Here is a 10,501-nt window from a genome sequence, read left to right on the forward strand (position 1 = left end):
GGATTGAAAAAGGGAGAGAAGATATTGAAAAAGAGAGAGGACCTTGGACTTTCCAGTGCTAAGAGAACATCTCTTTCCAACTTTTTGAATAGCCAACCATTTGTTTAGCTAAAAAAAAGAAAAGGAAAAAAATATCAACTTGGTTATGCTCAACCACAAACCATTTGAATCAATAAATTCACTTCTGTATATAGGGCATTATTAAACAAATTCATCCTTTATTTGAAATAAGTAGTATTCATTGAATTGTCATTAAATGTTGCATAAATTTTCTAGACAATCTATTGTATTATGGAGCCTATATTATGAGTACTAGGTTGGGAAGCGGGGAAGAACGAAAAAAACCTACTCCTATTATCATTATTACAACCAGTGAGAATAAGTCTTCCGATCCGTTGGTGTTTTCAATTTTAGTAAAATTGTTCAACAAGGGGATTAAAATAAACAGGCAACACTCAAGTTTGACTTCAATTATAATTCACCATTTGACAGACGAGCGAACACTATCGGTATAGAACCTAGGACCGGACATATATCGGGTAAAACCGATAATCTGAATCGTTAATTTTTTATTGGGTCATCGGTATCGGGTTATTGGGTTAACGGTTCGATAAAATGTTTAAAAAAATTTTACTATTGGGTTATCGGTTCGGGCATCGGTTTGCCAATTTTGTTAATAGGTTAACCGACAACCCAATAATAATTAATAAAATTACGACTTTATCCTTAAGTATATACAAATGCTAGGGCTTCAGTTCATTCTCTCCTATTTGTTTAACCAAAAATATGATTCTTTGGTCAAAACTAAAGACAAATAGAAATTCGGGTTACTGATAATCAGAAGACGAAAAAGAAATAATAGACTTTTTGAGAATGACAAATAAGCAGCAAATAGGTTTGTATATCCCCTGCAATGTTGATGATATCCTCTCTTTATAGTTGATTCTAAGTAAAGGAGTAATACATTAGTCTTAATGAGACAATTATGAGCAATAAATGACATTAAATAAGACGTTACACAATCATTCCTATTTAATACCAATTCTCTAACGTATTGGGTATTTAATATTGAATTTGGACTCCTTTTCGTCATCATATCCATGTCTTCAATGCCTTATGATCTCTTGGCTTTAAATGATCTAAATAGGTACGAAGCTTGTATTATTCGAATTGCCTCTCGTGCCTATTTAGCTTTTCTTTCCCCGTATCTGTTGTCACTCGTGCCTCTTAACTGATCATCATGTTTTACCATTTGACCAGTCCTCGTGTCATGCCACGTCACCTTCAATGTAAATTCAGTTTTTTCCCAATACAGATAGTCCCCCCACTTTTTATTTATTTATCAATTAAATATCTGGGAAGTGGATCTTCATAAAAAAGGAATTTTTGCCGTAATTAATACTATGACAGTACTAACGCTTCAATTGTCCCTTCTAATTAATGCTTTGCACACGTATCACTTTCTGATTGGTTCTGCAATTCTGCACCCTTTTTTCAAGGCTTCTTCATTCCCACTATTCACGAAGTGATAGTTGCCTTTATTATAGGCTTTCCATCATTACACTTCTAAGTTTGACGGTTGTCATTATAAACATATTTAACCCTCTTTCTTTTGCCTTATTCTCCAAAGATCTTCAACAAGCGATTTATTATTCACTTTTGCTTTTTCTCCCCTTTAGTTCATCCTTCTTCAACAATGTCATCTCCAAACCCTAACCCTAGAAAAGTTCCAATTCTAGATCACTTCCCCAATGCCCCCGTAAGACATATGAGAGGCAGAGGAGGTAGGCTTCGGAGCTTGAGCCTAGGTTCCACTCGTGGTGGTTCATTTGGTTTTGCTTCTAAAGGTAAAGTACTTTCTGAACTTACTCAGGAACATTTAGTTGAAGAAATCGTACCCAATGATTTATCTTTTGGGAATGATAGAAGATCTCTCCAAGAACAAGTTAAAAATTTAGAAAAAGCTGACACCTATCCTTCTTTAATAACTGAACTTGTGATTCCCACTGTTAGGAAAGATTGTAATTGGAGAGATAATCTTCGTATGATGATTCCTGCCCCAAACCAGAGAATTTCTTCTTTCAGAATTGGATTCTCTTTCGTTTATACTTATCCCTTTACTTTGGGATTTAATCCTGCCATTGACCCAGTTATACTTGAATTTTGCCGCTTTTTCAAAATTTGCTTAGCACAAGTAGGTCCTCTTGTTTGGAGAGTTGTGGCTTGCTTAAGGTATTTGTCTACCAAAGCCAATGTTAATTTTACATTTTCCCATCTTATTCACCTATAGCACCCCAAATTATTCCGCCATTGAGTTTTTACCTTGACTGCAAGAAGCAAGAAGGTTTTGGTAAACCCCGAAGATGACAAGGATCGAGGGGGGTATTGTCGTTACGTTGTTGTACGTACGGTGGATTTTTTGGGTGAAGCAAACATTCCCTTCCCTGAGAAGTGGAATTTTGCACGTAAATTTTTCTTTTTCTTACCGTATCTATTTTTTAAGAATTTTGATTTCTTTTCTAATCTCATTTCTTTTTGGCTTTTTGTAGCAACCATGGGAGATGTGGAACACGTTCCTAACTTCCGTGGTTGGGTAGATTCAATTTTGAAGATTGCGTCTATGGAGGCGAGAACTCGGAAATCAATTTCTCTTTTGAATGGTTGGAAAGTGAAGACCAATGGTATGTATTTCCTTATGCTTTGTTGTATATTGAATTCTTTCTTATTTTAATTCTTTATCCCTCTTTTTATCAGGATTTGGTATCAGGGGTATGACAGCTGAGGTAGTCGTTGCCATTCGAGCGTCTTCAACCGCTTCTCTTGATTTGGAAAAGACTCGGGTCGCGCTACCAAAAAGAAAAGTTGTAGAAGAAAGTTCTGAGAATGAGGAAGAAGAGAATACCTCTTTGATAGCTAGGCTAAGAGCCAGGAGACGCGTCATTGATGGAGATGAAGTTGAAGATACTCCTGCTCGAGCCTCTATCTCCGAGCCTGTTCAAATCCTTTCTGATGAGGATACCATCCCAAGAGGCTCTAATGAATCAATTCGACGTCTCTTTGTTAGTGGTTTTGAGAGTGGAGAATTTGGACCAGTTCTTGATGAAACTCCCCTCTCTTCTTCTATTCCCATTTCTTCTATTCCTTCTATTCCTTTGACAACCACGAGTATTTCTTTGCCTATTTTATCGACTCCTGTTTCCTTACCTATTTTGGTTCCCATATCTGCTCCTACTGTCCCTGCTTTGACTCCTACAGCTCCCATTGTTTTTACCTCTTCTACTACTCATCCTTCCATTGTTCCCCCTCCCTCTGTTCAGCATACAGAGGCAGGTTCTAGCAGCAGAGGTATGGCAATGAGAAGTGTTACTCTTGAAGTTCCTGCCAATCATAGCCTTTTGAGAAAGACTGGTGGAGCTGATGTTTGGCTTGAGCCTCTAATCGGAGATATTGAGAAGAAGAAGATGGAGAACCACAGTTGCTTGACTCTGATGAATGACATAGTTCATTCTACCTTGAAGGTACTTCTCTTTTAACTTACAAGTTTTTTTTATATCTCTCTATATTCTCACATTTGATGCCTTTCCCTTGTAGGCTAATCTTATTGGTACTGAGTTAATGGGAAGAATCTCCACTCTAGAGAAGAAGGATCGAGAGTCTGCGAAGGCTATCTCTGAGGCTAGGAGAATAGCCAATGAAACCCAGCTTGAGGCAGCAAACTGGAAGGAGCAGTTTGAGAATGCTCAGGGGACCATAGAGGAGTTGCAAGAAAGTAGAAATCACCTGGAGCAGCAAAAGCGTGGTTTGACTTCTGAGCTAGCAATTGCCAAGGCTTCTTCAAGCCAATTTGAAAAAGATAAGGAGCTTTTGGAGTGCTCATTTTCAAAACAATTATCAAAGGCCAGTGAAGAAATCAGAGAGCTTAAGGCACTTGTGGAGAAGAAAGAAGAATATGCAGGGGAGTTAGTGCAAAGCTTGACTCAAGCTCAGGCTGACTTAAGGATCTCCTCTAACGAGATATGTGCTTTGAAGAGTTCTCATGCCTCCCTTGAAGCTTCCCTTGACTCCCACTTAGCTGAACACCAGATATTGAAGAATGATCTTGCTATGTGGGAAAGAGAGTATGGACTTCTTGAGGAGAACTTCAACATAGAGGTAAGTTGGGCTTTTCTAAAATCTCGCCGTGATGCTTTGATGGAAGCTACTCAAGAAAACTTTGATTTACAATCTGAATTAGCCAAAGTCTTAGACACTATTGAAAAAAGCCAACAACCAGTTGAACTCCTTCTCCTGCACTTGGAACTCTTGGGGCAGAAGAGCTTTTAAATGAAGAAGTGGCTACTGCGGCAATTGGAGTTGCAATTCCGGCTCCCGAGGGTGAAACTTCTATGACACAGTCCATGGAAGCTGAAGCTCCCGTGACTCTTGCTTCCCTCGGTGATTTTAACATTCCAGGCCCAGTTGAAACCGCTCCTATTGCTGCTCCCTCAGAAGTTGTTACCGTGCCTGTGACTGCCCCTGAAAATGAGATTGCAACTTCTGATGTTCCAACCCCTTCAGTGACTAGTTGAATGTATTTCAAACTTTACTGTTTTTTTTATTAATTGGTGGTGTTATCCCTTGGCAACTTTAAGGGATCTTTTGATGAAGTCCCCAGTTATCATAATGGGGCATTTGTAAAAAAACAAATATTTTGCTGACTAAGTTTGTACTTAGTCTTTTATATTAAGAAGTTTTATCGGTACTTCTATATATTCTATTCTTGCCTATTTATCTAGGACTTATAAAATAGCTTAGCATTTTTATCCTTTGAAAATGCTTTATGATTCTTCTCATGGATTATCAACATGAGGCTTATAAAAGAGGACCCTTTTATTTTATCGACACTTAATGAAGAAGACGTCTCAACTTCATAATGGTGTTATAATACGATGAAAGAAATAGGAATACACATGTTTTGTATGAAACAACTTTGACAAGTTTTTATTCATGAACTTTAACAAGTTTTTTGACTATTACATGTATTAAAATACATCTATAACTTTCTCGTAACTGTTTTTCTTGTAACAGATTTTTACATAATATAAAATAAACAAGGTTTTTCTTCATAACCTGTTTCAGTACATAGTCATGACCCTATCTTTATATATTAGGAAGGGTTTGAGAGGTGACTTCGTTTATGAGTTTGAGAGATGACTCTGTTGTTCTCATGGGAAAAACATTATGATGAATGTCTTGTGTTTGTTGAACACGATGATGAATGCTGAAGACTTCGTAACTTTTTCTCAACACTTGTCTCTTTGTGGCCGACTTTTGTTCGATATTCGTATCTGTTTTTCTACACATATCTGTGTATAATATGTAGTCCCCCAAGTGTTTGAGCGGTGAAGTATGAAGCCTCGAGCACTTGTTTATTTCTTTCAATTTGGTCCTTTTCTTGAAACAGAAAAATATACGGGACTCGGAGGTGTGATTATAGATGAAGACTGCCTAACTCGTGTGTATTTCCATCAGATTAATTGTAACCCTGGGCTGGGAATTTTAGAATACTCCATTTTGCCTTGCAGGTCATGACTCATCATTTGGCACGAGTTAGGGTTTTTGCCTAGCATCTAAAATCGTTAGTAAAACTTTAATAATTCAAAAGAAAAAATTTAACATGGCGATACCTGACCGTGGGTACTTTCTCAGAAGTAATATCTCTTTAAATGGACGGCATTCCAATGTGAGGGTAAAACTTTGCCGTCCATTGTCTCCAACTCTTATGTTCCTTTTCCCGCAATGTCACGAACTCTGTATGGTCCTTCCCACGTTGGACTTAGCTTTCGTAATTTACCAGCCTTTGCAGATTGGAACACTTTTTTAAGCACGAAGTCCCCAATTTTGAAAAATCTGAGGCGTGCTTTCCTATTGTAATATTGTTCAATTACTTGTTTTTGTGTTGTCATTCTTATCAATGCAGCTTCTCTTCTTCCTTCAAGCAAATCAAGGTTGACCCGCATCTCTTCATCATTAGATTCCTCCGTTTCCTGAACGTACCGTGTGCTCGGTTCACCTATTTCAACTGGAATTAAGGCTTCCGCACCATAAACCATTGAAAATGGTGTTTCTCCAGTGCTTGTTTTTGTCGTTGTACGATAAGCCCATAGTACTCCAGGTAATATCTCAGGCCAATTACCTTTTGAATCCTGTAACCTCTTCTTCAAGTTGTTGATAATGACTTTGTTTGTGGATTCCGCTTGTCCATTACCCACTGGATGGTATGGCGTAGATGTTATCCTTTTAATCTGCCAACTTTGAAGAAATTCTGTGATTTGAGCTCCTATGAATTGTGGTCTATTGTCACACACGATCTCCTTTGGTGCTCCAAAGCTGCATATTATATTTCGCCATATGAAGTTTTTAACTTCCTTCTCTCGTACCTGTTTAAATGCTCCTACTTCTACCCATTTAGTAAAATAATCTGTGAGTACAAGTAGAAACTTTACCTGACCCTTTGCTTGTGGTAGTGGACCTACGATATCCATTCCCCATTTCATAAAGGGCCACGATGCTATAACAGGGTGTAGTAACTCAGTCGGTCTATGCATATTATTGCCGTATCTTTGACATTTATCACATTTGGACACGAAACTGTTTGCCTCTTCTTCCATCTTAGGCCAATAATATCCTGCTCGAATCAATGTGCTTACCAGTGACCTTCCCTCTGCGTGATTTCCACAATGTCCTTCGTGCACTTCCCTCATCACATATTCTGTTTGAGAGGGTCCGAGACACCTTGCTAGTGGTCCACCGAACATCTTTCGATAAAGATTTCCTTGATATAAACAATATCGAGCGGCTTTTTTGCGAAGTGCGTGAGCCTTCCCTTTGTCATTAGGCAAGGTTCCGTGTTGTAAAAAAGCAATAATTTCGTTTCTCCAATCCCATGTTAAATGATTAAAATTTACCTCATTCTTATCAGGTTCGAGAACGGAATGAAATAAATGTATGACTGAAGCATTTGCGTCATTTGCTATGTCAGTTGCAGATGCGGGATTAGCTAAAGCATCTGCCTCCACATTCTCATCTATTAGGATCTGCATTACCTTCCAAGTTTGGAATTGCTTTATTAGTTCCTGTACCTTTTCGAGATATTCTTGCATTCGAGTTTCCCTAGCTGTATAAGTCCCCAACATTTGATTGACCACGAGTTGAGAATCACTCTTGATTATAATTTGTGTTATGCCGAGTTCTCTTGCCAATTCTAAACCTGCAATTACAGCCTCGTACTCTGCTTCATTGTTAGTTATAGAATGACATTTTATAGCTTGTCTAATAGTTTCACCCGTATGTGGTATGAGAACTATACCCAGACCTGCTCCTTTTACATTAGATGAACCATCAGTGAATAAAATCCAAGTCCTCAGGTTTGCACCATTAAAAACTTGTAATTCTTTTTCTGCTTCTAAATGCATCCCCTGGCTAAAATCAGCTTCGAAATCGGCTAATACTTGAGATTTTATAGCAGTCCTAGGTTGATAAATGATTTCGTATTCACTTAATTCCATAGCCCATTTTTCTAACCTCTCTGACAATTCATGTTTATGCAAAATGTTTCGTAATGGAAAAGCAGTAACTACAACAATGGGATGACATTGAAAATAAGGTCTTAATTTTTTAGATGCCATGATCAAAGCTAATGCTAATTTTTCTAGTTGTGGATATCATGTTTCAGCATCTAATAAAGACTTGCTTACATAATAGATAGGAGATTGCTTACCTTGGTCTTCACGGACTAAAACAGCACTTACTGCAACTTCTGACACGGCCAAATAGATGAGTAGCTTTTCTCCTTCTTTTGGTTTTGCCAATAATGGTGGATTTGACAAGTAGGCTTTTAAATTTCTAAGGGCTTGTTGGCAATCTTCGTTCCATTCAAAATGATCTTGCTTTTTGAGTGCGGAGAAAAATTTAAAGCATTTTTCTGAAGATTTGGGAATAAATCTCCCCAAGGCTGCAATTCTTCCCGTTAGCCTTTGGACTTCTTTTTTACTTGTAAGGATATCAGGGATCTCCTCTATTGCTTTGATCTGAGAAGGATTTACCTCAATACCACGTTTAGAAACGAGAAAGCCCAAAAATTTGCCTGAGGCAACCCCAAATGCACATTTTTCTGGATTGAGTTTCATATTAAATTTTCGTAAAATTTCAAATGTAACAGATAAATGAGAAATATGGTCATGAGAATGCTGGGTTTTGACGAGCATATCGTCTATATATACCTCCATGGTTTTTCCTAAATGTTCTTGGAACATTTTGGTGACCAACCTTTGATAGGTTGCTCCAGCATTTTTGAGACCAAAGGGCATTACTTTATAACAGTAAGTCCCCCTGTCTGTGATGAAAGAAGTTTTTTCTTCGTCACTGGGGTCCATTTTAATTTGGTTGTACCCCGAATATGCATCTAAAAACTCAAAAGTTCATGTCCTGCAGTTGCATCAATTAACTGATCTATATGCGGCAAAGAGAAAGAATCTTTTGGGCAAGCTTTGTTAAGATCTGTATAATCCATGCAAACTCGCCACTTACCGTTTTTCTTAGGTACAACAACTGTGTTTGCTAACCAATTAGGATACTTTACCTCGTGTATTGACCCAATTTTTAATAGCTTTTGGACCTTATCTTGAATCACCTGATTTTTGAAAGCTCCTTGCTTTCTTTTCTTTTGCTTTATTGGTGTAAAGGATGGGTCTTTGTTTAATTTGTGAGTCATCACATCCGGTGGTATCCTTGTCATGTCAGCATGGGACCAAGCAAAACAGTCTACGTTAGAGTTTAGAAATTCAATTAACATACCTCGCATGTTTGAGTTTAAATTAGCTCCAACATAAACTTTACGTTCAGGCCACTGCTCAAATAATATCACAGCCTCGAGTTCTTCGATTGTTGTTTTGATATTTTCATTCTCCTCAGGTTCTTGAATTGTATCAGGTCTCGAGTCTAAATTTGTTTTCTCTCGCTCAGTTGAGGTTTGATTGCTGACACCCTCAACTATTTCCTGTAATTGCTATTTTTCTTTGTTTACGATGCTCGTATCTGTTACAGCGTTGATACTCCTGGCTGTTTGCTGATCCCCTCGAATTTGACAAATACCCCACGATAATGGAAATTTAATAACTTGATGTAGAGTTGATGGAACAGCATCCATATCATGGATCCAAGGCCTCCCCATGATCATATTGTAGGCCATTTCCATATCAACTACCTGAAATTTAGTTTCTTTAACAACACCTGCAGCAAAAGTTGTTAGAATTACCTCTCCTTTTGTTACCACACTTGAATTGTCGAAGCCTGACAAGGTATGCGCCTTGGGTATCATTTTGTCTTCAGCTTGCATTTCACGTAATACCCTTAGTAGTATAATATTTACGGAACTCCCTGGATCAATCAAAACTCGTTTTACATTAGTATCATGTACAAGTAAATATATTACCAGTGCGTCATTATGTGGGGTTATCACTCCTTCGGTATCTGCATCATCGAATGAAATACTTTCATTTTCTAGAACCTGCCGTACCTGTTTCCCGTGTGTAATTGTTACTTCAGAAATCTTGTTGGAAGCTCTGTAGGTTATGCCGTGAATATCTTCTCCCCCACTTATCGCATTCACTGTTCTCTTGGGTGAAGGAAACTTTGGTGGGTCTTGCCTATTTTTCATATAGGCTTGTTTACCTTTTTCACTAAATAACTCAGTGAGGTACCCTTGCTTCAATAGATGATCCACTTCACTCTGCAAGAATCTACATTCTGAAGTTTTGTGCCCGTGATCATTGTGGAATTCGCACCAGTGATCTGGATTGCGTCTATTTGGATTTGACCGCATCTCTTTTGGCCATCGTACCTTATCTCCCATGCTTCTCAAAGCAGCCACGAGCTCGGAGGTAGTGACAATAAAGTTATACCCGCCGAACCGTGCCTTTAAACTTCTGTCATCATCTCGTGACTCTTGTCTGTTCCGATCATTTCTGAATCTTGATGAAGAACCAGATTCCCTGTTCCTCGAATTTTGATCATATTGCTGGCTATCTTGTTTTGACCGTGAGTCTTTTCCTGCAGGTCCCATATATGGATCGTACCTGTTTTTACCTAATCTTTTTCGATTTCTGATCTTCTAGATCCGACCCTTTCTTCATGATGAAACTTAGGTAGGTATCTTCTTCAATTCGCAGCTTCGTACTGTACCTGTTGTAAACATCATTCCACGTGTTTGTAGGGAATTCTCGAAGGCTTTCTTTGAGTCTTCTCGTGGCTTCAGAACTTTTGTCATTTAAATTACTTGCAAAATCTATTGCATCCCAGTTGTCAGGTACACGGGGTAGAGTCATTCTTTCACGCTGGAATTTATCAACAATGTCTCTGAGCAACTCTGAATCCCCTTGTTTGATTTTGAAAATATCTTCCATTCTTTTCTCAACCTTTTGAGCTCCCGAGTGTGCTTTAATAAAAGAATCTGCAAGCTCAG

This window comes from Nicotiana tabacum, chromosome 11 (genome assembly GCF_000715075.1).
Source record: "Nicotiana tabacum cultivar K326 chromosome 11, ASM71507v2, whole genome shotgun sequence".
Taxonomy (NCBI): Eukaryota; Viridiplantae; Streptophyta; class Magnoliopsida; order Solanales; family Solanaceae; genus Nicotiana; species Nicotiana tabacum.